Source organism: Argiope bruennichi, chromosome 8 (genome assembly GCF_947563725.1).
Source record: "Argiope bruennichi chromosome 8, qqArgBrue1.1, whole genome shotgun sequence".
In the NCBI taxonomy this organism is placed as follows: domain Eukaryota; kingdom Metazoa; phylum Arthropoda; class Arachnida; order Araneae; family Araneidae; genus Argiope; species Argiope bruennichi.
In genome coordinates this window covers 126,354,123-126,380,100 of record NC_079158.1, presented here as the reverse complement: position 1 = coordinate 126,380,100, position 25,978 = coordinate 126,354,123, and the positions used below count along the sequence as shown (strand labels likewise).

Sequence of the window (25,978 nt, the reverse complement as noted above, 5' to 3'; positions counted from 1 at the left end):
TAGCTCTATTGGGAGGATTATGAGACTGACGTGCTGCCTACTGCGCTACCGAGGCTTCGAACCAATAGCAATAGAAGAATATCGCAACTTGAACAAAACAAGTAACAACTTTCTCAAAAGGAAACGTTGCCACGGGTGAGAAATGAACTCACAACCTTCAAATAGCTCTATAGAGAGGATTATGAGACTGACGTGCTGCGTACTGCGCTACCGAAGCTTTGAACCCAGGGCAATAGAAGAATATCGCAACGTTAACAAAACAAGTAACAACTTTCTCAAAAGGAAATGTTGCCCCAGGTGAGGATCGAACTCACGACCTTCAGATAGCTCTATAGAGAGGATTATGAGACTGACTCGCTGCCTACTGCGCTACCGAGGCTTCTAACTAATGGCAATAGAAGAATATCGCAACGTTAACAAAACAAGTAACAATTTTCTTAAAAAGAAACGTTGCCCGGGGTGAGGATCGAACTAACGACCTCCAAACAGCTCTATTGAGAGGATTATGAGACTAAGGCGCTGCCTACTGTGCTACCCAGGCTTCGAACCAATGACAACAGAAGAATATCGCAACGTTAACAAAACAAGTAACAACTTTCTCAAAAAGAAACGTTGCCCCGGGTGAGGATCGAACTCACGAAATCCAGATAGCTCCATTGAGAGGACTATGAGAATGACGCGCTGCCTACTGCGCTACCGAGGCTATGAAACCAGGGCAATAGCAGAATATCGCAACGTTAACAAAACAAGTAACAACTTTCTCAAAAAGAAACGTTGCCCCGAGTGAGGATCGAACTCACGGTCTCCAGATAGCTCCAATTAAAGGATTATGAGACTGACGTGCTGCCTACTGCGCTACCGAGGCTTCGAACCAATGGCAATAGAAGAATATCGCAACGTTAACAAAAAAAGTAACGACTTTCTCAAAAAGAAACGTTTCCCCGGGTGAGGATCGAACTCACGACCTCCAGATAGCTCTATTGAGAGGATTATGAGACTGACGCGCTGCCTACTGTGCTACCGATGCTTGGAACCCAATGCAATAGAAGAATATCGCAACGTTAACAAAACAAGTAACAACTTTCTCAAAAGGAAACGTTGCCCCGGGTGAGGATCGAACTCACGACCTTCAGATAGCTCTATTGAGAGGATTATGTGACTGACGTGCTGCCTACTGCGCTAGAGAGACTTTGAACCCAGAGCAATAGAAGAATATCGCAACGTTAACAAAACCAGTAACAACTGTCTCAAAAGGTAACGTTGCCCCGGGTGAGGATAGAACTCACGACCTTCAGATAGCTCTATTGGGAGGATTATGAGACTGACGTGCTGCCTACTGCGCTACCGAGGCTTCGAACCAATAGCAATAGAAGAATATCGCAACTTGAACAAAACAAGTAACAACTTTCTCAAAAGGAAACGTTGCCACGGGTGAGAAATGAACTCACAACCTTCAAATAGCTCTATAGAGAGGATTATGAGACTGACGTGCTGCGTACTGCGCTACCGAAGCTTTGAACCCAGGGCAATAGAAGAATATCGCAACGTTAACAAAACAAGTAACAACTTTCTCAAAAGGAAATGTTGCCCCAGGTGAGGATCGAACTCACGACCTTCAGATAGCTCTATAGAGAGGATTATGAGACTGACTCGCTGCCTACTGCGCTACCGAGGCTTCTAACTAATGGCAATAGAAGAATATCGCAACGTTAACAAAACAAGTAACAATTTTCTTAAAAAGAAACGTTGACCGGGGTGAGGATCGAACTCCCGGTCTCCAGATAGCTCCATTGAGAGGATTATGAAACTGACGCGCTGCCTACTGCGCTACCGAGGCTTTGAACCCAGGGCAATAGAAGAATATCGCAACGTTAACAAAACAAGTAACAACTTTCTCAAAAAGAAACGTTGCCCCGGGTGAGGATCGAACTCACGACCTTCAGCTAGCTCTATAGAGAGGATTATGAGACTGACGCGCTGCCTACTGCGCTACCGAGGCTTTGAACCCAGGGCAATAGAAGAATATCGCAACGTTAACAAAACAAGTAACAACTTTCTCAAAAGGAAATGTTGCCCCGGGAGAGGATCGAACTCACGACCTTCAGATAGCTCTATAGAGAGGATTATGAGACTGACGCGCTGCCTACTGCGCTACCGAGGCTTCTAACTAATGGCAATAGAAGAATATCGCAACGTTAACAAAACAAGTAACAATTTTCTCAAAAAGAAACGTTGCCCCGGGTGAGGATCGAACTCCCGGTCTCCAGATAGCTCCATTGAGAGGATTATGAAACTGACGCGCTGCCTACTGCGCTACCGAGGCTTTGAACCCAGGGCAATAGAAGAATATCGCAACGTTAACAAAACAAGTAACAACTTTCTCAAAAGGAAACATTGCCCCGGGTGAGGATCGAACTCACGACCTTCAGCTAGCTCTATAGAGAGGATTATGAGACTGACGCGCTGCCTACTGCGCTATCGAGGCTTCGAACCAATTTCTATAGAAGAATATCTCAACGTTAACAAAAAAAGTAACAACTTTTTCGAAAAATAACGTTGCCGCGGGTGAGGATCGAACTAACGACCTCCAGATAGCTCTATTGAGAGGATTATGAGTCTAAGGCGCTGCCTACTGTGCTACCCAGTTTTCGAACCAATGGCAACAGAAGAATATCGCAACGTTAACAAAACAAGTAACAACCTTTTCAAAAAGAAACGTTGCCCCGGGTGAGGATCGAACTCACGAAATCCAGATAGCTCCATTGAGAGGATTATGAGAATGACGCGCTGCCTACTGCGCTACCGAGGCTATGAACCCAGGGCAATAGAAGAATATCGCAACTTTAACAAAACAAGTAACAACTTTCTCAAAAGGAATCGTTGCCCCGGGTAAGGATAGAACTCACGACCTTCAGATAGCTCTATTGGGAGGATTATGAGAATGACGTGCTGCCTACTGCGCTACCGAGGCTTCGAACCAATAGCAATAGAAGAATATCGCAACTTGAACAAAACAAGTAACAACTTTCTCAAAAGGAAACGTTGCCCCGGGTGAGTAATGAACTCACAACCTTCAAATAGCTCTATAGAGAGGATTATGAGACTGACGTGCTGCGTACTGCGCTACCGAGGCTTTGAACCCAGAGCAATAGAAGAATATCGCAACGTTAACAAAACAAGTAACAACTTTCTCAAAAAGAAACATTGCCCCGGGTGAGGATCGAACTCACGACCTTCAGATAGCTCTATTGAGAGGATTATGAGACTGACGCGCTGCCTACTGCGCTACCGAGGCTTCGAAACAATTTCTATAGAATAATATCTCAACGTTAACAAAACAAGTAACAACTTTTTCGAAAAATAACGTTGCCCCGGGTGAGGATCGAACTAACGACCTCCAAACAGCTCTATTGAGAGGATTATGAGACTAAGGCGCTGCCTACTGTGCTACCCAGGCTTCAAACCAATGACAACAGAAGAATATCGCAACGTTAACAAAACAAGTAACAACTTTCTCAAAAAGAAACGTTGCCCCGGGTGAGGATCGAACTCACGAAATCCAGATAGCTCCATTGAGAGGACTATGAGAATGACGCGCTGCCTACTGCGCTACCGAGGCTATGAAACCAGGGCAATAGCAGAATATCGCAACGTTAACAAAACAAGTAACAACTTTCTCAAAAAGAAACGTTGCCCCAAGTGAGGATCGAACTCACGGTCTCCAGATAGCTCCAATTAAAGGATTATGAGACTGACGCGCTGCCTACTGCGCTACCGAGGCTTCGAACCAATGGCAATAGAAGAATATCGCAACGTTAACAAAAAAAGTAACGACTTTCTCAAAAAGAAACGTTTCCCCGGGTGAGGATCGAACTCACGACCTCCAGATAGCTCTATTGAGAGGATTATGAGACTGACGCGCTGCCTACTGTGCTACCGATGCTTGGAACCCAATGCAATAGAAGAATATCGCAACGTTAACAAAACAAGTAACAACTTTCTCAAAAGGAAACGTTGCCCCGGGTGAGGATCGAACTCACGACCTTCAGATAGCTCTATTGAGAGGATTATGTGACTGACGTGCTGCCTACTGCGCTAGAGAGACTTTGAACCCAGAGCAATAGAAGAATATCGCAACGTTAACAAAACCAGTAACAACTGTCTCAAAAGGTAACGTTGCCCCGGGTGAGGATAGAACTCACGACCTTCAGATAGCTCTATTGGGAGGATTATGAGACTGACGTGCTGCCTACTGCGCTACCGAGGCTTCGAACCAATAGCAATAGACGAATATCGCAACTTGAACAAAACAAGTAACAACTTTCTCAAAAGGAAACGTTGCCACGGGTGAGAAATGAACTCACAACCTTCAAATAGCTCTATAGAGAGGATTATGAGACTGACGTGCTGCGTACTGCGCTACCGAAGCTTTGAACCCAGGGCAATAGAAGAATATCGCAACGTTAACAAAACAAGTAACAACTTTCTCAAAAGGAAATGTTGCCCCAGGTGAGGATCGAACTCACGACCTTCAGATAGCTCTATAGAGAGGATTAGGAGACTGACTCGCTGCCTACTGCGCTACCGAGGCTTCTAACTAATGGCAATAGAAGAATATCGCAACGTTAACAAAACAAGTAACAATTTTCTTAAAAAGAAACGTTGCCCCGGGTGAGGATCGAACTCCCGGTCTCCAGATAGCTCCATTGAGAGGATTATGAAACTGACGCGCTGCCTACTGCGCTACCGAGGCTTTGAACCCAGGGCAATAGAAGAATATCGCAACGTTAACAAAACAAGTAACAACTTTCTCAAAAAGAAACGTTGCCCCGGGTGAGGATCGAACTCACGACCTTCAGCTAGCTCTATAGAGAGGATTATGAGACTGACGCGCTGCCTACTGCGCTACCGAGGCTTTGAACCCAGGGCAATAGAAGAATATCGCAACGTTAACAAAACAAGTAACAACTTTCTCAAAAGGAAACATTGCCCCGGGAGAGGATCGAACTCACGACCTTCAGATAGCTCTATTGAGAGGATTATGAGACTGACGCGCTGCCTACTGCGCTATCGAGGCTTCGAACCAATTTCTATAGAAGAATATCTCAATGTTAACAAAACAAGTAACAACTTTTTCGAAAAATAACGTTGCCGCGGGTGAGGATCGAACTAACGACCTCCAGATAGCTCTATTGAGAGGATTATGAGTCTAAGGCGCTGCCTACTGTGCTACCCAGTTTTCGAACCAATGGCAACAGAAGAATATCGCAACGTTAACAAAACAAGTAACAACCTTTTCAAAAAGAAACGTTGCCCCGGGTGAGGATCGAACTCACGAAATCCAGATAGCTCCATTGAGAGGATTATGAGAATGACTCGCTGCCTACTGCGCTACCGAGGCTATGAACCCAGGGCAATAGCAGAATATCGCAACGTTAACAAAACAAGTAACACCTTTCTCAAATAGAAACGTTGCCCCGGGTGAGGATCGAACTCACGACCTTCCGATAGCTCTAGTGAGAGGATTATGAGACTGACGCGCTGCCTACTGCGCTACCTAGGCTTCGAAGCAATGGCAATAGAAGAATATCGCAACGTTAACAAAACAAGTAACAACTTTCTCAAAAAGAAACGTTGCCCCGGGTGAGGATCGAACTCAGGATATCCAGATAGCTCCATTGAGAGGATTATGAGACTGACGTGCTGCCTACTGCGCTACCGAGGCTTTGAACCCAGGGAAATAGAAGAATATCGCAACGTTAACAAAACAAGTAACAACTTTCTCAAAAGGAAACGTTGCCCCGGGTGAGGATCGAACTCACGACCTTCAGATAGCTCTATTGAGAGGATTATGAGACTGACGCGCTGCCTACTGCGCTACCGAGGCTTCGAACCAATTTCTATAGAAGAATATCTCAACGTTAACAAAACAAGTAACAACTTTTTCGAAAAATAACGTTGCCCCGGGTGAGGACCGAACTAACGACCTCCAGATAGCTCTATTGAGAGGATTATGAGACAGACGTACTGCCTACTGCGCTACCGAGGCTTTGAACCCAGGGCAATAGAAGAATATCGCAACTTTAACAAAACAAGTAACAACTTTCTCAAAAGGAATCGTTGCCCCGGGTAAGGATCGAACTCACGACCTTCAGATAGCTCTATTGAGAGGATTATGAGACTGACGCGCTGCCTACTGCGCTACCGAGGCTTCTAACTAATGGCAATAGAAGAATATCGCAACGTTAACAAAACAAGTAACAACTTCCTAAAAAAAACGTTGCCCCGGGTGAGGATCGAACTCACGAACTTCAGATAGCTCTATAGAGAGGATTATGAGACTGACGCGTTCCTACTGCGCTACCGAGGTTTCGAGCCAATGGCAATAGAAGAATATCGCAACGTTAACAAAACAAGTAACAACTTTTTCAAAAAATAACGTAACCACGATTGAGGATCGAACTCAAAAACTTCAAATAGCTCTATTGAGATAATAATGATTCTGACGCGCTGCCTACTGCGCTACAGAGGCGTCGAAGCAATGGCAATAGATGAATATCGCAACTTTAACAAAAAAAGAAAAAGATTTTTCATAAAATAACGTTAACTCGGGTGAGGATCGAACTCACGACCTTCAGATAGCTCTATTGAGAGGATTATCAGACTGACGCGCTGCCTACTGCGCTACCGATTCTTCGAAACCATGGCAATAGAAGAATATCGCAACGTTAACAAAACAAGTAACAACTTTCTCAAAAAGTAACGTTGCCCCGGGTAAGGATCGAACTCACGACCTTCATATAGCTCTATGGAGAGGATTATGAGACTGACGCGCTGCCTACTGCGCTACCGAGGCTTCGAACCAATGGCAATAGAAGAATATCGCAACGTTAATAAAACAAGTAAACATTTTTCAAAAAATAACGTAGCCACGAGTGAGGATCGAACTCACTAACTTCCAATAGCTCTATTGAGATGATAATAATTCTGACGCGCTGCCTACTGCGCTACAGAGGCTTCGAAGCAATGTCAATAGATGAATATCGCAATTTTAACAAAAAAAGAAAAAGATTTTTCATAAAATAACGTTAACCCGGGTGAGGATCGAACTCACGACCTTCAGATAGCTCTATTGACAGGATTATGAGACTGACGCGCTGCCTACTGCGCTACCGAGGCTTCGAACCAATGGCAATAGAAGAATATCGCAACGTTAATAAAACAAGTAACAACTTTTTCAAAAAATAACGTAGCCACGAGTGAGGATCGAACTCCCTAACTTCAAATAGCTCTATTGAGATGATAATGATTCTGACGCGCTGCCTACTGCGCTACAGAGGCTTCGAAGCAATGGCAATAGATGAATATCGCAACTTTAACAAAAAAAGAAAACGCTTTTTTATAAAATACCGTTAACCCGGTTGAGGATCGAACTCACGACCTCCAGATAGCTCTACTGTTAGAATTATGAGACTGCCGCGCTGCCTACTGCGCTACAGAGGCTATTAACTAATGGCAATAGAAGAATATCGCAACGTTAACAAATCAAGTAACAACTTTCTAAAAAAGAAACGTTGCCCCGGGTGAGGATCGAACTCACGGTCTCCAGATAGCTCCATTGAGAGGATTATGAGACTGACGCGCTGCCTACTGCGCTACCGAGGCTTTGAACCCAGGGCAATAGAAGAATATCGCAACGTTAACAAAACAAGTAACAACTTTCTCAAAAGGAAACGTTGCCCCGGGTGAGGATCGAACTCACGACCTTCAGATAGCTCTATTGAGAGGATTATGAGACTGACGCGCTGCCTACTGCGCTACCGAGGCTTCGAACCAATTTCTATAGAAGAATATCTCAACGTTAACAAAACAAGTAACAACGTTTTCGAAAAATAACGTTGCCCCGGGTGAGGATCGCACTAACGACCTCCAGATAGCTCTATTGAGAGGATTATGAGACTGACGCGCTGCCTACTGCGCTACCGAGGCTTCGAACCAATTTCTATAGAAGAATATCTCAACGTTAACAAAACAAGTAACAACTTTTTCGAAAAATAACGTTGCCCTGGGTGAGGATCGAACTCACTACCTCCAGATAGCTCTATTGAGAGGATTATGAGACAGACGCGCTGCCTACTGTGCTCCCGAGGCTTCGAACCAATGGCAATAGAAGAATATCGCAACGTTAACAAAACAAGTAACAACGTTCTCAAAAAGAAACGTTGCCCCGGGTGAGGATCGAAATCACGACCTCCAGATAGCTCGATTGAGAGGATTATGAGACTGACGCGCTGCCTACTTCGCTACCGAGGCTAGGAACCCAGGGCAATAGAAGAATATCGCAACGTTAACAAAACAAGTAACAACTTTCTCAAAAAGAAACGTCGCCCCGGGTGAGGATCGAACTCACGACTTTCATATAGCTCTATTGAGAGGATTATGAGACTGACGCTCTGCCTACTGCGCTACCGAGGCTTCGAACCAATGGCAATAGATGAATGTCGCAACTTTAGCAAAAAAAGAAAAGGGATGTTTAAAATACAACATTGCTCCGGGTGAGGATCGAACTCACGACCTTCAGATAGCTCTATTGAGAAGATTACGATACTGACGTACTGCCTACTGCGCTACCGAGGCTTCGAACCCAAAGCAATAGAAGAATATCGCAAGGTTAACAAAACAAGAAACAACTTTTTCAAAACACAACGCTATACCTGGTGAGGATCGAACTCACGACCTTCAGATACCTCTATTGAGAGGATTATGAGACTGACGCGCTGCATACTGCGCTAAAGAGGTTTCGAACCAACGGCTATAAAAGAATATCGCAACGTTAACAAAACAAGTAACAACTTTCTCAAAAAGAAACGTAGCCAAGAGTGAGGATCGAACTCACTAACTTCAAATAGCTCTATTGAGATGACAATGATTCTGACGCGCTGCCTACTGCGCTACCGATGCTTCGAACCACTATCAATAGAAGAATATCAAAACGTTAACAAAACAAGTAACATTTTTTTCATAAAATAACGCAGCCACGAGTGAGGATCGAACTCACGAACTAAAATAGCTCTATTGAGATGATAATGATTCTGACGCGCTGCCTACTGCGCTACCGAGGCTATGAACCCAGGGCAATAGAAGAATATCGCAACGTTAACAAAACAAGAAACAACTTTCTCAAAAAGAAACGTTGCCCCGGTTGAGGATCGATCTCACGACCTTCAGATAGCTCTATTGAGAGGATTATAAGACTGACGCGCTGCCTACTGCGCTACCGAGGCTTCTAACCAATATCAATAGAAGAATATCGCAACGTTAACAAAACAAGTAACATTTTTTTCATAAAATAACGCAGCCACGAGTGAGGATCGAACTCACGAACTAAAATAGCTCTATTGAGATGATAATGATTCTGACGCGCTGCCTACTGCGCTACCGAGGCTATGAACCCAGGGCAATAGAAGAATATCGCAACGTTAACAAAACAAGTAACAACTTTCTGAAAAAGAAAAGTTGCCCCGGGCGTTATAGAGCTCACGACCTCCAGAAAGCTCCATTGAGAGGTTATGAGACTGACGCGCTGCCTACTTCGCTACCGAGGTTATGAACCCAGGGCAATAGAAGAATATCGCAACGTTAACAAAACAAGAAACAACTTTTTCAAAAAAAAAGCGGTGCCCCGGGAGAGCATCGAATTCACGACCTTCATATAGCTCTATTGAGAAGATTATGAGATGACGAACTGCCAATTGCGCTACCGTGGGTTCGAAAAAATGGCAATAGATGAATGTCGCAACTTTAGCAAAAAAAGAAAAGGGATGTTTAAAATACAACATTGCTCCGGGTGAGGATCGAACTCACGACCTTCAGATAGCTCTATTGAGAGGATTATGAGACAGACGCGCTGCCTACTGTGCTCCCGAGGCTTCGAACCAATGGCAATAGAAGAATATCGCAACGTTAACAAAACAAGTAACAACGTTCTCAAAAAGAAACGTTGCCCCGGGTGAGGATCGAAATCACGACCTCCAGATAGCTCGATTGAGAGGATTATGAGACTGACGCGCTGCCTACTTCGCTACCGAGGCTAGGAACCCAGGGCAATAGAAGAATATCGCAACGTTAACAAAACAAGTAACAACTTTCTCAAAAAGAAACGTCGCCCCGGGTGAGGATCGAACTCACGACTTTCATATAGCTCTATTGAGAGGATTATGAGACTGACGCTCTGCCTACTGCGCTACCGAGGCTTCGAACCAATGGCAATAGATGAATGTCGCAACTTTAGCAAAAAAAGAAAAGGGATGTTTAAAATACAACATTGCTCCGGGTGAGGATCGAACTCACGACCTTCAGATAGCTCTATTGAGAAGATTACGATACTGACGTACTGCCTACTGCGCTACCGAGGCTTCGAACCCAAAGCAATAGAAGAATATCGCAAGGTTAACAAAACAAGAAACAACTTTTTCAAAACACAACGCTATACCTGGTGAGGATCGAACTCACGACCTTCAGATACCTCTATTGAGAGGATTATGAGACTGACGCGCTGCATACTGCGCTAAAGAGGTTTCGAACCAACGGCTATAAAAGAATATCGCAACGTTAACAAAACAAGTAACAACTTTCTCAAAAAGAAACGTAGCCAAGAGTGAGGATCGAACTCACTAACTTCAAATAGCTCTATTGAGATGACAATGATTCTGACGCGCTGCCTACTGCGCTACCGATGCTTCGAACCACTATCAATAGAAGAATATCAAAACGTTAACAAAACAAGTAACATTTTTTTCATAAAATAACGCAGCCACGAGTGAGGATCGAACTCACGAACTAAAATAGCTCTATTGAGATGATAATGATTCTGACGCGCTGCCTACTGCGCTACCGAGGCTATGAACCCAGGGCAATAGAAGAATATCGCAACGTTAACAAAACAAGAAACAACTTTCTCAAAAAGAAACGTTGCCCCGGTTGAGGATCGATCTCACGACCTTCAGATAGCTCTATTGAGAGGATTATAAGACTGACGCGCTGCCTACTGCGCTACCGAGGCTTCTAACCAATATCAATAGAAGAATATCGCAACGTTAACAAAACAAGTAACATTTTTTTCATAAAATAACGCAGCCACGAGTGAGGATCGAACTCACGAACTAAAATAGCTCTATTGAGATGATAATGATTCTGACGCGCTGCCTACTGCGCTACCGAGGCTATGAACCCAGGGCAATAGAAGAATATCGCAACGTTAACAAAACAAGTAACAACTTTCTGAAAAAGAAAAGTTGCCCCGGGCGTTATAGAGCTCACGACCTCCAGAAAGCTCCATTGAGAGGTTATGAGACTGACGCGCTGCCTACTTCGCTACCGAGGTTATGAACCCAGGGCAATAGAAGAATATCGCAACGTTAACAAAACAAGAAACAACTTTTTCAAAAAAAAAGCGGTGCCCCGGGAGAGCATCGAATTCACGACCTTCATATAGCTCTATTGAGAAGATTATGAGATGACGAACTGCCAATTGCGCTACCGTGGGTTCGAAAAAATGGCAATAGATGAATGTCGCAACTTTAGCAAAAAAAGAAAAGGGATGTTTAAAATACAACATTGCTCCGGGTGAGGATCGAACTCACGACCTTCAGATAGCTCTACTGAGAAGATTACGAGACTGACGCGCTGCCTTCTGCGCTACCGAGGCTTCGAACCAGTATCAATAGAAGAATATCGCAACGTTAACAAAACAAGTAACAACTTTTTCGAAAAATAACGTTGCCCCGGCTGAGGACCGAACTCACGTCCTCCAGATAGCTCTATTGACAGTATTATGAGACTGACGCGCTACCTACTGCGCTACCGAGGCTTCGAACCAATTTCAATAGAAGAATATCGCAACGGTAACAAAACAAGGAACAATTAATTCAAAAATAAAGTTGCCCCGTCTGAGGTTCGAACTCACGACCTTCAGATAGCTTTATTGAGAGGATTATGAGACTAACGCGCTGCCTACTGCACTACCAAGACTTCGAACCAATATCAATAGAAGAATATCTAAACGTTAACAAAACAAGTAACACCTTTCTCAAAAAGAAACGTTGCCCCAGGTGAGGATCGAACTCACGACCTCCAGAAAGCTCCATTGAGAGGATTATGAGACAGACGCGCTGCCTACTTCGCTAACGAGGCTTCGAACCAATTACAATAGAAGAATATCGCAACGTTAACAAAACAAGTAACAACTTTTTCAAAAAATAACGTTGCCCCGGGTGAGGATCGAACTCACTACCTCCAGATAGCTCTATTGAGAGGATTATGAGACAGACGCGCTGCCTACTGTGCTACCGAGGCTTCGAACCAATGGCAATAGAAGAATATCGCAACGTTAACAAAACAAGTAACAACGTTCTCAAAAAGAAACGTTGCCCCGGGTGAGGATCGAAATCACGACCTCCAGATAGCTCGATTGAGAGGATTATGAGACTGACGCGCTGCCTACTTCGCTACCGAGGCTAGGAACCCAGGGCAATAGAAGAATATCGCAACGTTAACAAAACAAGTAACAACTTTCTCAAAAAGAAACGTCGCCCCGGGTGAGGATCGAACTCACGACTTTCATATAGCTCTATTGAGAGGGTTATGAGACTGACGCTCTGCCTACTGCGCTACCGAGGCTTCGAACCAATGGCAATAGAAGAATATCGCAACGTTAACAAAACAAGTAACACCTTTCTCAAAAAGAAACGTTGCCCCGGGTGAGGATCGAACTCACGACCTCCAGAAAGCTCCATTGAGAGGATTATGAGACGGACGCGCTGCCTACTGCGCTACCGAGGCTTCGAACCACTATCAATAGAAGAATATCGCAACGTTAACAAAATAAGCAACAACTTTCTCAAAAAGAAACGTAGCCAAGAGTGAGGATCGAACTCAATAACTTCAAATAGCTCTATTGAGGTGATAATGATTCTGACGCGCTGCCTACTGCGCTACAGAGGCTGCGAACCAATGGCAATAGATGAATATCGCAACTTTAGCAAAAAAAGAAAAAGGATATTCAAAATACAACATTGCTCCGGGTGAGGATCCAACTCACGACCTTCAGATAGCTCTATTGAGAAGATTACGATTCATATAGCTCTATTGAGAGGATTATGAGACTGACGCTCTGCCTACTGCGCTACCGAGGCTTCGAACCAATGGCAATAGAAGAATATCGGAACGTTAACAAAACAAGAAACAACTTTTTCAAATAAAACTTTGCCCCTGGTGAGGATAAAACTCATGACCTACAGATAGCTCTATTCAGAGGATTATGAGACTGACTCTCTGCCAACTGAGCTACCGGCGCTTCGAACCAATGGCAATAGAAGTATATCGCAACTTTAACAACACAAGAAACAACTTTTTCAACAAATAACGTTGCTCCGGGTGATTATCGAACTCACGACCTTCAGATAGCTCTATTGTGAGGATTACGAGAATGACGGGCTGCCTTCTGCGCTACAAATGCTTGGAATCAGCGGCAAAAGAAGAATATCGCAACGTTTACCAAAGAAAAAACAACTATTTGGGAAAATAATTTTGCCTCCGTTGAGGTTCGAACTCACGACCTTCAGATATCTCGATTGAGGGATTATGAGACTGACGTGCTACCAACTGCGCTACCGACTTTTCGAACCAATCGCAATAGAAGAATATCGCAACGTTAACAAATCAAGAAACCACTTTTTCAAAAAATAACGTAACCCTGAGCGAGGATCAAACTTACGACCTTCATATAGCTCTGTTGAGAGGATTACGAGACTGACGAACTGCCAACTGCGCTACCGAGGCTTGGAACCAATGGTAATAGAAGAATATCGCAACGTTACCAAAAACAAGAAACAACTTTTTCAAAAAGTAACGTTGACCCGTTGGAGGATCTAACTCACAACCTTCAGACAGCTCTATTGTGAGGATTATGATAATTACGGGCTGCATACTAAGCTACCGAGGCTACGAACGAACGGCAATAGAAGAATATCGCAACGTTATCAAAACAAGAAACAACTTTTTCAAAACATAACGTAACCCTGAGCGAGGATCAAACTTACGACCTTCATATAGCTCTGTTGAGAGGATTACGAGACTGACGAACTGCCAACTGCGCTACCGAGGCTTGGAACCAATGGTAATAGAAGAATATCGCAACGTTACCAAAAACAAGAAACAACTTTTTCAAAAAGTAACGTTGACCCGTTGGAGGATCTAACTCAAAACCTTCAGACAGCTCTATTGTGAGGATTATGATAATTACGGGCTGCATACTAAGCTACCGAGGCTACGAACGAACGGCAATAGAAGAATTTCGCAACGTTAAAAAAACAAGAAACAACTTTTTCAAAAAAATAACGTAGCCCCGGGTGAGGATCGAACTCACGACATTCAGATAGCTCTATTGAGAGGAGTATGAGACTGACTCCCTTTCTACTGCGCTACCGAGGCTTTTCACCCAGTGCCGAAGAATAATATCGCAACGTTAACAAAACAAATAACAACTTTTTCAAAAAATAACGTTGCCCCGTCCGTGGATCGAATTCACGACCTTCAGATAGCTCGATTGAGAGGATTATGAGACTGACGCGCTGCCTACTGCGCTACCGAGGCTTCGAACCAATGGCAATAGAAAAATATCGCAACTTTAACAAAAAAAAAAAAAAAAAAAAACATTTTTTTAAAAAAATAACGTTGCCCCGTGTGAAGATCGAACTCACGACCTCCAGATAGCTCTATTGTTAGGATTATCAGACTGACGCGCTGCCTACTGCGCCACTGAGGCTTTGAACCCAGGGCAATAGAAGAATATCGCAACGTTAAAAAGAAAAAAAAAGGAACAATTTTTTCAAAACATAACCTTGCCCCGGGTGAGGATCGAACTCACGACCTTCAGATAGCTCTATTGAGAGGATTATGAGACTGACGCGCTGCCTACTGCCCTACCGAGGCTTCGAACGAAGGGCAATAGAAGAATATCGCAACGTTAACAAACAAGTAAAAACTTTTTCAAAAAATAACGTCGCCCCGGGTGAGGATAGAACTCATGACCTTCAGATAGCTATATTGTGAGAATTAGGAGAATGACGGGCTGCCTTCTGCGTTATCGAGGCTTGGAATCAGCGGCAAAAGAAGAATATCGCAATGTTAATCCTCCTGGCGGCGGCTTTCAGATTGCTATCCTTACCGAAATCGGCACGCCGGAATAACAGGTTCAACCTTAAAGATGTCGCGGTTTGGTCAAAAGAATCCCCTTTTGCGGTCAGTTCAGCGCTGCAGGTGGGAAATGATTAGCGAATTTCATGGCGTGAATGACAGGTGTCGCTTATCGTAGTCTTTCGATTTCTAAGAGCATTTTTCTTTCAGTGCTTAGGAAGAGATTGACAATAACATCGATTGAAAATACGAAAATGTGATTGTTTTTTTAGAGGTTTTTCGATTATTTTATAAAACAATACATAAAATGTATGTTAGGAATAAGTTTGTTTTTTTAGAGGTTTTTCGATTATTTTATAAAACAATACATAAAATGTATGTTAGGAATAAGTTATTATGATGTTTAATTTGATGCTAGACTAGTTTTTATAAATTTAAAGTCCTCGGCTAATATTTTTTTCATTGCAATACGTTTCGCAAATTATTTTATTCCGTAGTACTGTGAAATCATTTCTCAAAATTACATACAAGTGATTTACTTTTTTAAAAAAAATTTCATTGCATTGTCAATTTATTTTAATATTTTGAAATGCGTGTTTAAAACATTAATTGCGATATGCAACAATACGTTATAACTTTGTTTTTTCAGTATTCAAAAAAATAATTGTGTAAGTAGGGAATTTCATGCGATGTTTCACTTTCAAAAATATCGATTTTCAGTATTTATCTGCATGATTAAAATTTTGTAATGAAATATGTTTTACAATATTTAATTGGAAAGCTAGTTGGCCAGTTATTTAGTAATGCTGAAATAACTGGAATAAAGATTATGAGACTGACGCGCCACCTACTGCGCTAAAGAGGCTTCTAACGAACGGCAAAAGAAGGATATAGCAACGTTAACAAAACAAGTAACAACGTTTTCAAAAAATAACGTTGCCCCGGGTGAGGTTCGAATTTACGACCTTCCGATAGGTCTATTGTGAGGATTATGAGACTGACGGTCTGCATACTGCGCTACCGAGGCTTCGAACCAATGGCAATACAAGAATATCGCAACGTTAACAAAACAAGAAACAACTTTTTCAAAAAGTAACGTTGCCCCTGGGAGGATCAAACTCACGACCACCAGATAGCTCTATTGAGAGGATTATGAACCTGAGGCGCTGCCTACTGCGATACCGAGGCTTCGAACAGCCAGCAATAGAAGAATATCGCAACGTTAATAAAACAAGAAACAGTTTTTTCAATAAATAACGTTGCCCCGGCTGAGGATCGAACTCAATACCTTCAGACAGCTCTATTCAGAGGATTATGAGACTAACGCACTGCCTACTGCGACACAGAGGCTTCGAACCAGCGTCAAAAGAAGAATATAGCAACGTTAACAAAACAAGTAACAACGTTTTCAAAAAATAACTCTTCCCCGGGTGGGGTTCGAACTTACGACCTTCGGATAGCTCTATTAAGGAATTATGAGACTGACGCGCTGCCTACTGCGCTACCGAGGCTTCGAAGCCAGTGCAATAGAAGAATATCGCAACGTTAACAAAACAAGTAAAAACTTTCAAAAAATAACGTTTTCCCAGTTGAGCAGCGAACTCACGACCTTCAGATAGCTCTATTGAGAGGATTATGAGACTGAAGAGCTGCCTACTGCTCTACCCAGGCTTCGAACCAATGGCAATAAAAGAATATCGCAACGTTAACAAAAAAAGGAACAATTTTTAAAAAAATAACATTGCCCCGTGTGAGGATCGAATTCAAGACCTTCAGATAGCTCTATTGAGACGATTATGAGACTGACGCGCTGCCTACTGCGATACCGAGGCTTCGAACAGCCAGCAACAGAAGAATATCGCAACGTTAACAAAACAAGAAACATTTTTTTACAAAAAACCACGTTGTCCCAGGTGATGATCATACTCACGAACTTTAAATAGCTCTATTCAGAGGGATATGAGACTGACGCGCTGCGTACTGCGCTACTGAGGCTTCGAAGCAACAGCAATAGAAGAATATCACAAGCTAAACAAAAAAATAACCAAATTTTTCAAAACCCGGCGTTGCCCCGAGTGAGGATCGAACACACGACCTTCACATAGTTCTATTGTGAGGATTACGAGACTGACGCGCTGCCTACTGCGCTACCGAGTCTTCGAACCAACTTTAATATAAGAATATCATAAGGTTAACAAACAAGAAACAATTTTTTCAAAACGTAACGTTTCCCCAGGGGAGTATCGAACTCACGACCTTCAAATAGCTCTATTCTGAGGAGTTTGAGACTGACGCGCTGCCTACTGCGCTACCGAGGATTGGAACCCCCGGTAATAGAAGATTATCGCAACGTTAACAGAACAAGAAAAAACTTTTTCAAACCGTAACGTTGCCCCGGGTGACAACCGAACTCACGACCTTCAGATAGCTTTTTTTGTAGGATTACGAGACTGACGCACTGCCTACAGCGCTACCGAGGCTTCGAAAGGAGAAATAGAAAAATATCACAACGTTAAGAAATCAAGAAAAAACTTTTTCAAAAAATAACGTGTCCCTGTTTAAGGATAGAACTCACGACCTTCAGATATCTATATTTAGATGATTAGGAGACTAAAGCGCTGCCGAGGCTTCGAACCCACTGGAAAAAGAGGAATATAGCAACATTAACAAAACAAGGAACAAATTTTTTGAAAAGAAACTTTGCCCCGTTTAAGGCTCGAACTCATGATCTTCAGATAGCTCTATTGAGAGGATAATGAGACTGACGCGTTGCTTACTGCGATATCGAGGCTTCGACCCTAGGGCAATAGAAGAATTTCGCAACGTTAACAAAACAAGAAACATTTTTTTCAAAACGTAACGTTGCCCCTGGTGAGGATTGAACTCACGACCTTCAGACAGCTCTATTGAGATGATTATGAGACTGACGCGCTGCCTACAGCGCTACCGAGGCTTCGAGCCAACGACAATAGAAGAATATCAAAAGGTTAACAAACAAGAAACAACTTTTTCAAAAACAACGTTGCCCCGGGTGAGGATCGAACTCACGACTTCAGATAGCTCTATAGAGAGGATTATGAGACTGACGCGCTGCCTACTTAACACCTTATCACCTCTCCACGCACCTGCGACTATAATCCTAACGATTATTTAAACAGTTGGGTGTACATGGAGAGTAAGAGTTGCAGATGGCTAAGCTAATGATGTGGAGGTAATGGTGATTGGGCTGATGATGTGGAGCTGATGTTGGCTGAGTTGTAGTTGGCTGGGTTAAAGATTTTTAGGCTTCAGTGGGTTGCATTGGAGTAGGCGAGCTGAATTCGGTTAGACTGGTGAGGAGCTGACTTGGCTTGGTTAGAGCAGGAATGGTTGGTTTTAGGTTGGGTTGGAGCAGGGAAGTCATGGGCTTTGCAGGACTGAATGGAGTTGTCTGAGCTTGAGGATGCGCTGCTTTGGTGGTTGGAGTTTGAGTGCCTGGGTGGAAGACTTGTCGTGCAGGTGGTGAGATGGGTTTTCCGATGTTATATGAGTGGTGGTCAGTATCTGAACAGCTGTGACTCTTCATGCAGGAATTGAACCATTGTTTTGATCTTGGCCCTGCAGAGAGAGTTATCTGCTATTCTGGAGAACCAGGCCTGTTGATGGTTAGCTGATGGTTTCGTTAGGTGATAAGATGTATTTAAAATGCATTCTGTTGCGTAGTGGATTGGTGACCCCACTTCGCCGCAGGTTCAGTAAGGTTCGTCTGTTAAATTGAACCTTTTTAAGTAGGTGGGAAATGGGCCATGGCCTGTGAAGAAGAGAATTTCTTCCCTTATCCAGGGCGTAAGTTGTTAAGTGGCTTTCGGAAGAGGCTGGTAGATGAGTCTTCCAGTTTCGCCATTGTCCCATTCCGTTTGCCACTTTTCCAACATGGTTCGCCTTAGACTGGACTTTATGAATGAAATTCGGTATGGTTCGGGATGGATAGGGCTGTCTGAATCAGCAGCTTGTTTGGCAAGTCTATCCGCTTTCTCATTACCTGCATACCAGCGTGGGCTTTAATCCAGGATATCTTTATGTTTGCATTTGTAGAGAGTATTGCAAAGATTTTCCTGGCACATTTGTTATTGGATTTCGGATTTTTTGCTGCTAAGATGCTGGCCCTATTGTCGACGTAAAGGGTAGATGTTGCTTATGTGGACTTCAGGAATTCTGCGGCCTTGTATAGGGCCAGGATCTCAGCTTGAAATACTCTATTGTGGTGGGCCAGTTTTGTTGCCCAAGTTGTGGTAGTTACTCTATTGCTGAAGACACAATACGCTGCTCCTACTACCTTGTCCGTCTTCGATCCATTGTGTAAATTCCATTCGGGTCCGATCTCAAGCCTCCGTCGTCAAGTGAAATCTGGTGATCTTCTAGGTGTACCGAGGGATGAGAAGTCCAGCCTGAAATCTTACAGTCTATTTCTAGTTGGCCAATTTGAAGGTCGCAGTTGTTGGTCGGGTGTTTGAGCCTATATCAAGAGATTCCCTTTGCCTCTCTTTGTAGTTGGAGGTGGAGAGTGGGGAATTCCAAAATTATGTGTAGGGCTGCTGTTGAGGTAGTTCTATAGGCTTTGAACCAACGGCAATAGAAGAATATCACAAGTTTAACAAACAAGAAACAACTTTTTCAAAAACAATTTTGCCCCGGATGAGGATCGAACTCTGGACCTTCAAACAGCTCTATTGTGAGGATTATGAGACTGACGCGCTGCCTACTGCGCTACCGAGTCTTCGAGCCTAGGGCAATAGAAGAATATCGCAAAGTTAACAAAACAAGAAAACACTTTTTGAAAAATAACGTTGCGCCGAATGAGAATCGAACTCACGACCTTCAGACATCTATATTGAGAGGATTATGAGACTAACGCGCTACCTACTGCGCTACCGAGGTTTAGAACCCACTGCCAATTGAAGAATATCGCAACATTAGCAAAACAAGGAACAAATTTTTTGAAAAATAACTTTTTCTCGGGTAAGATTCGAACTCACGACCTTTAGATAGTTCTTTTGAGAGGATTATGAGACTGACAAGCTACCTACTGCTCTACCGAGACTACGAATCACCGGAATTACAAGAATATCGCAACGATAACAAAACAAGAATCAACTTTTTCAAAAAATAACGTTGCCCCGGATGATGCTCGAACTCACGACCTTCAGATAGCTCTATTGAGAGGATTATGAGACTGACGCTCTGCCTACTGCGCTACCGAGGCTTCGAACCAACGGCAATAGAAGAATATCACAAGGGTAACAAACAAGAAACAACTTTTTCAAAAACAACGTTGCCTCAGGTGAGGATCAAACTCACAACCTTCAGATAGCTATATTCAGAAGATTATGACGCTGACGCGCTGCCTACTGCGCTACCGAGGCTTCGAACCAAGGGCAATAGAAGAGTATCACAAGGGTAACAAACAAGAAACAACTTTTTCAAAAACAACGTTGCCTCAGGTGAGGATCAAACTCACAACCTTCAGATAGCTATATTCAGAAGATTATGACGCTGACGCGCTGCCTACTGCGCTACCGAGGCTTCGAACCAACGGCAATAGAAGAATATCACAAGGGTAACAAACAAGATACAACTTTTTCAAAAAAAACGTTGCCTCAGGTGAGGATCAAACTCACAACCTTCAGATAGCTATATTCAGAAGATTATGACGCTGACGCGCTGCCTACTGCGCTACCGAGGCTTCGAACCAAGGGCAATAGAAGAATATCGCACCGTTCACAAAACAAGAAACGACTTTTTCAAATCGTAACGTTGATGGTGATAATCGAACTCACGACCTTCAGATAGCTCTATTCACAGGATTATGAAACTGACGCACTGCGTACCTAACACCTTATCACCTCTCCACGCACCTGCGACTATAATCTTAACGATTATTTAAACAGTTGGGTGGACATGGAGAGTGAGAGTTGCAGAGGGCTAAGCTAATGAAGTGGAGGTAATGGTGATTGGGCTGATGATGTGGAGCTGATGTTGGCTGAGTTGTAGTTGGCTGGGTTAAAGATTTTATCAGTGGGTTGCATTGGAGTAGGCGAGCTGAATTCGGTTAGACTGTTGAGGAGATGACTTGGCTGGGTTAGAGCAGGAATGGTTGGTTTTAGGTTGGGTTGGAGCAGGGAAGTCATGGGCTATGCAGGACTGAATGGAGTTGTCTGAGCTTGAGGATGCGCTGCGTTGGTGGTTGGAGTTTCCGGGCCTGGGTGGAAGACTTGTCGTGCAGGTGGTGAGATGGGTTTTCCGATGTTATATGAGTGGTGGTCAGTATCTGAACAGCTGTGACTCTTCATGCAGGAATTGAACCATTGTTTTGATCTTGGCCCTGCAGAGAGAGTTATCTGCTATTCTGGAGAACCCGGCCTGTTGAAGGTTAGCTGATGGTTTCGTTAGGTGATGAGATGTATTTAAAATGCATTCTGTTGCGTAGTGGATTGGTGACCCCACTTCGCCGCAGGTTCAGTAAGGTTCGTCTGTTAAATTGAACCTTTTTAAGTAGGTGGGAAATGGGCCATGGCCTGTGAAGAAGAGAATTTCTTCCCTTATCCAGGGCGTAAGTTGTTAAGTGGCTTTTGGAAGAGGCTGGTAGATGAGTCTTCCAGTTTCGCCATTGTCCCATTCCGTTTGCCACTTTTCCAACATGGTTCGCCTTAGACTGGACTTTATGAATGAAATTCGGTATGGTTCGGGATGGATAGGGCTGTCTGAATCAGCAGCTTGTTTGGCAAGTCTATCCGCTTTCTCATTACCTGCATACCAGCGTGGGCTTTAATCCAGGATATCTTTATGTTTGCATTTGTAGAGAGTATTGCAAAGATTTTCCTGGCACATTTGTTATTGGATTTCGGATTTTTTGCTGCTAAGATGCTGGCCCTATTGTCGACGTAGAGGGTAGATGTTGCTTATGTGGACTTCAGGAATTCTGCGGCCTTGTATAGGGCCAGGATCTCAGCTTGAAATACTCTATTGTGGTGGGCCAGTTTTGTTGCCCAAGTTGTGGTAGTTACTCTATTGCTGAAGACACAATACGCTGCTCCTACTACCTTGTCCGTCTTCGATCTATTGTGTAAATTCCATTCGGGTCCGATCTCAAGCCTCCGTCGTCAAGTGAAATCTGGTGATCTTCTAGGTGTACCGAGAGATGAGAAGTCCAGCCTGAAATCTTACAGTCTATTTCTAGTTGGCCAATTTGAAGGTCGCAGTTGTTGGTCGGGTGTTTGAGCCTATATAAAGAGATGCCCTTTGCCTCTCTTTGTAGTTGGAGGTGGAGAGTGGGGATTCCCAAAATTATGTGTAGGGCTGCTGTTGAGGTAGTTCTATAGGCTTTGAACCAACGGCAATAGAAGAATATCACAAGTTTAACAAACAAGAAACAACTTTTTCAAAAACCATTTTGCCCCGGATGAGGATCGAACTCTGGACCTTCAAACAGCTCTATTGAGAGGATTATGAGACTGACGCGCTGCCTACTGCGCTACCGAGGTTTCGAAACAACGCAATAGAAGAATATCACAAGGTTAACAAACAATATTTTCAAAAACAACTTTGATTCGGGTGAGTATCGAACTCACGACCTTCATACAGCTCTATTGTGAGGATTATGAGACTGACGCGCTGCCTACTGCGCTACCGAGTCTTCGAGCCTAGGGCAATAGAAGAATATCGCAAAGTTAACAAAACAAGAAAAACCTTTTTGAAAAAATAACGTTGCGGCAGATGAGAATCGAACTCACGACCTTCAGACATCTATATTGAGAGGATTATGAGACTAACGCGCTACCGAGCCTTCGAACCCACTGCCAATTGAAGAATATCGCAACATTAACAAAACAAGGAACAAATTTTTTGAAAAATAACTTTTTCTCGGGTAAGATTCGAACTCACGACCTTTAGATAGTTCTTTTGAGAGGATTATGAGACTGACAAGCTACCTACTGCTCAACCGAGACTAAGAATCACCGGAAATACAAGAATATCGCAACGATAACAAAACAGGAATCAACTTTTTCAAAAGATAACGTTGCCCCGGATGATGCTCGAACTCACGACCTTCAGATAGCTCTATTGAGAGGATTATGAGACTGACGCTCTGCCTACTGCGCTACCGAGGCTTCGAACCAACGGCAATAGAAGAATATCAAAAGGGTAACAAACAAGAAACAACTTTTTCAAAAACAACGTTGCCTCAGGTGAGGATCAAACTCACAACCTTCAGATAGCTATATTCAGAAGATTATGACGCTGACGCGCTGCCTACTGCGCTACCGAGGCTTCGAACCAAGGGCAATAGAAGAATATCGCACCGTTCACAAAACAAGAAACGACTTTTTCAAATCGTAACGTTGATGGTGATAATCGAACTCACGACCTTCAGATAGCTCTATTCACAGGATTATGAAACTGACGCACTGCGTACCTAACACCTTATCACCTCTCCACGCACCTGCGACTATAATCTTAACGATTATTTAAACAGTTGGGTGGACATGGAGAGTGAGAGTTGCAGATGGCTAAGCTAATGATGTGGAGGTAATGGTGATTGGGCTGATGATGTGGAGCTGATGTTAGCTGAGTTGTAGTTGGCTGGGTTAAAGATTTTTAGGCTGCAATGGGTTGCATTGGAGTAGGCGAGCTGAATTCGGTTAGACTGGTGAGGAGCTGACTTGGCTGGGTTAGAGCAGGAATGGTTGGGTTTACGTTGGGTTGGAGCAGGGAAGTCATTTGCTTTGCAGGACTGAATGGAGTTGTCTGAGCTTGAGGATGCGCTGCTTTGGTGGTTGGAGTTTCCGGGCCTGGGTGGAAGACTTGTCGTGCAGGTGGTGAGATGGGTTTTCCGATGTTATATGAGTGGTGGTCAGTATCTGAACAGCTGTGACTCTTCATGCAGGAATTGAACCATTTTTTTGATCTTGGCCCTGCAGAGAGAGTTATCTGCTATTCTGGAGAACCAGGCCTGTTGAAGGTTAGCTGATGGTTTCGTTAGGTGATGAGATGTAGTTAAAATGCATTCTGTTGCGTAGTGGATTGGTGACCCCACTTCGCCGCAGGTGCAGTAAGGTTCGTCTGTTAAATTGAACCTTTTTAAGTAGGTTTGAAATGGGCCATGGCCTGTGAAGAAGAGAATTTATTCCCTTCTCCAAGGCGTAAGTTGTTGAGTGGCTTTCGGAAGAGGCTGGTAGATGAGTCTTCCAGTTTCGCCATTGTCCCATTCCGTTTGCCACTTTTCCAAAATGGTTCGCCTTAGACTGGACTTTATGAATGAATTTGGGTATGGTTCGGGCTGGATAGGGCTGTCTGAATCAGCAGCTTGTTTGGCAAGTCTATCCGCTTTCTCATTACCTGCATATCCAGCGTGGGCATTAATCCAGGATATCTTTATGTTTGCATTTGTAGAGAGTATTGCAAAGATTTTCCTGGCACATTTGTTATTGGATTTTGGATTTTTTGCTGCTAAGATGCTGGCCCTATTGTCGACGTAGATGGTAGATGTTGCTTATGTGGACTTCAGGAATTCTGCGGCCTTGTATAGGGCCAGGATCTCAGCTTGAAATACTCTATTGTGGTGGGCCAGTTTTGTTGCCCAAGTTGTTGTAGTTACTCCATTGTTGAAGACACAGTACGCTGCTCCTACTCCCTTGTCCGTCTTCGATCCATCTGTATAAATTCCATTCGGGTCTGATCTCAAGCCTCCGTCGTCAAGTGAAATCTGGTGATCTTCTAGGTGTACCGAGGGATGAGAAGTCCAGCCTGAAATCTTACAGTCTATTTCTAGTTGGCTAATTTGAAGGTCGCAGTTGTTGGTCGGGTGTTTGAGCCTATATAACGAGATGCCCTTTGCCTCTCTTTGTAGTTGGAGGTGGAGAGTGGGGATTCCCAAAATTATGTGTAGGGCTGCTGTTGAGGTAGTTCTATAGGCTTCGAACCAACGGCAATAGAAGAATATCACAAGTTTAACAAACAAGAAACAACTTTTTCAAAAACAATTTTGCCCCGGGTGAGGATCGAACTCACGACCTTCAGACACCTCTAGTTAGAGAATTATGAGACGGACGCGCGGCCTACTGCGCTATCGAGGCTTCGAACCAACGGCAATAGAAGAATATCGCAACGTTAACAAAACAAGAAACCAATTTTTAAAAATAAAGTTGCCCCGGGTGAGGATCGAACTCACGACCTTCAGACACCTCTATTTAGAGAATTATGAGACGGACGCGCGGCCTACGGCGCTACCGATGCTTCGAACCAGCTGCAATAGAAGAATATCACAACGTTAAGAAAACAAGAAACAACTTTTTGAAAAAATAACGATGCGCCGGTTGAGAATCGAACTCACGACCTTCAGATATCTATATTGAGAGAATTATGAGACTGACGCGCTACCTACTGCTGTACCGAGACTACGAATTACTGGCATTACAAGAATATCGCAACGTTAACAAAACAAGAATCAACTTTTTCAAAACATAACGTTGCCCCGGATGATGATCGAACTCACGACCTTCAGATAGCTCTATTGTGCGGATTATGACACTGACGCGCTGCCTACTGCGCTACGGAGGCTTCGAACCTAGGGCAATAGAAGAATATCGCAACGTTAACAAAACAAGAAACCACTTTTTCAAAACGTAACTTTGCCCCGGGTGAGGATCGAACTCACGACCTTCAGATAGCACTATTGAGATGATTATGAGACTGACGCGCTGCCTACTGCGCTACCGTGGTTTCGAAACAACGCAATAGAAGAATA

General features: G+C 43.6%; 12 non-coding genes across 12 annotated transcripts; all 12 read right to left on the bottom strand.

Moving 5' to 3' along the window:
- Positions 1-1,909: 1,909 nt before the first annotated feature.
- Trnam-cau (transfer RNA methionine (anticodon CAU)) lies at positions 1,910-1,999 on the bottom strand. Its single transcript is given in 2 exon segments — positions 1,910-1,945; positions 1,963-1,999. It is a non-coding gene; the product is annotated as a tRNA-Met (tRNA).
- A 1,206-nt stretch (positions 2,000-3,205) lies between these two features.
- Trnam-cau (transfer RNA methionine (anticodon CAU)) lies at positions 3,206-3,295 on the bottom strand. The gene is given in 2 exon segments: positions 3,206-3,241; positions 3,259-3,295. It is a non-coding gene; the product is annotated as a tRNA-Met (tRNA).
- A 1,206-nt stretch (positions 3,296-4,501) lies between these two features.
- On the bottom strand, positions 4,502-4,591 carry Trnar-ccu (transfer RNA arginine (anticodon CCU)). The gene is given in 2 exon segments: positions 4,502-4,537; positions 4,555-4,591. It is a non-coding gene; the product is annotated as a tRNA-Arg (tRNA).
- A 234-nt stretch (positions 4,592-4,825) lies between these two features.
- On the bottom strand, positions 4,826-4,915 carry Trnam-cau (transfer RNA methionine (anticodon CAU)). Its single transcript is given in 2 exon segments — positions 4,826-4,861; positions 4,879-4,915. It is a non-coding gene; the product is annotated as a tRNA-Met (tRNA).
- An 882-nt stretch (positions 4,916-5,797) lies between these two features.
- On the bottom strand, positions 5,798-5,887 carry Trnam-cau (transfer RNA methionine (anticodon CAU)). The gene is given in 2 exon segments: positions 5,798-5,833; positions 5,851-5,887. It is a non-coding gene; the product is annotated as a tRNA-Met (tRNA).
- A 234-nt stretch (positions 5,888-6,121) lies between these two features.
- Positions 6,122-6,211, bottom strand: Trnam-cau (transfer RNA methionine (anticodon CAU)). The gene is given in 2 exon segments: positions 6,122-6,157; positions 6,175-6,211. It is a non-coding gene; the product is annotated as a tRNA-Met (tRNA).
- Positions 6,212-6,604: 393 nt separating this feature from the next.
- On the bottom strand, positions 6,605-6,694 carry Trnai-gau (transfer RNA isoleucine (anticodon GAU)). Its single transcript is given in 2 exon segments — positions 6,605-6,640; positions 6,658-6,694. It is a non-coding gene; the product is annotated as a tRNA-Ile (tRNA).
- Positions 6,695-7,575: 881 nt separating this feature from the next.
- On the bottom strand, positions 7,576-7,665 carry Trnam-cau (transfer RNA methionine (anticodon CAU)). The gene is given in 2 exon segments: positions 7,576-7,611; positions 7,629-7,665. It is a non-coding gene; the product is annotated as a tRNA-Met (tRNA).
- Positions 7,666-7,737: 72 nt separating this feature from the next.
- Positions 7,738-7,827, bottom strand: Trnam-cau (transfer RNA methionine (anticodon CAU)). Its single transcript is given in 2 exon segments — positions 7,738-7,773; positions 7,791-7,827. It is a non-coding gene; the product is annotated as a tRNA-Met (tRNA).
- Positions 7,828-9,194: 1,367 nt separating this feature from the next.
- On the bottom strand, positions 9,195-9,284 carry Trnai-uau (transfer RNA isoleucine (anticodon UAU)). Its single transcript is given in 2 exon segments — positions 9,195-9,230; positions 9,248-9,284. It is a non-coding gene; the product is annotated as a tRNA-Ile (tRNA).
- Positions 9,285-10,972: 1,688 nt separating this feature from the next.
- On the bottom strand, positions 10,973-11,062 carry Trnai-uau (transfer RNA isoleucine (anticodon UAU)). The gene is given in 2 exon segments: positions 10,973-11,008; positions 11,026-11,062. It is a non-coding gene; the product is annotated as a tRNA-Ile (tRNA).
- Positions 11,063-11,617: 555 nt separating this feature from the next.
- On the bottom strand, positions 11,618-11,707 carry Trnat-cgu (transfer RNA threonine (anticodon CGU)). Its single transcript is given in 2 exon segments — positions 11,618-11,653; positions 11,671-11,707. It is a non-coding gene; the product is annotated as a tRNA-Thr (tRNA).
- Positions 11,708-25,978: the final 14,271 nt, after the last annotated feature.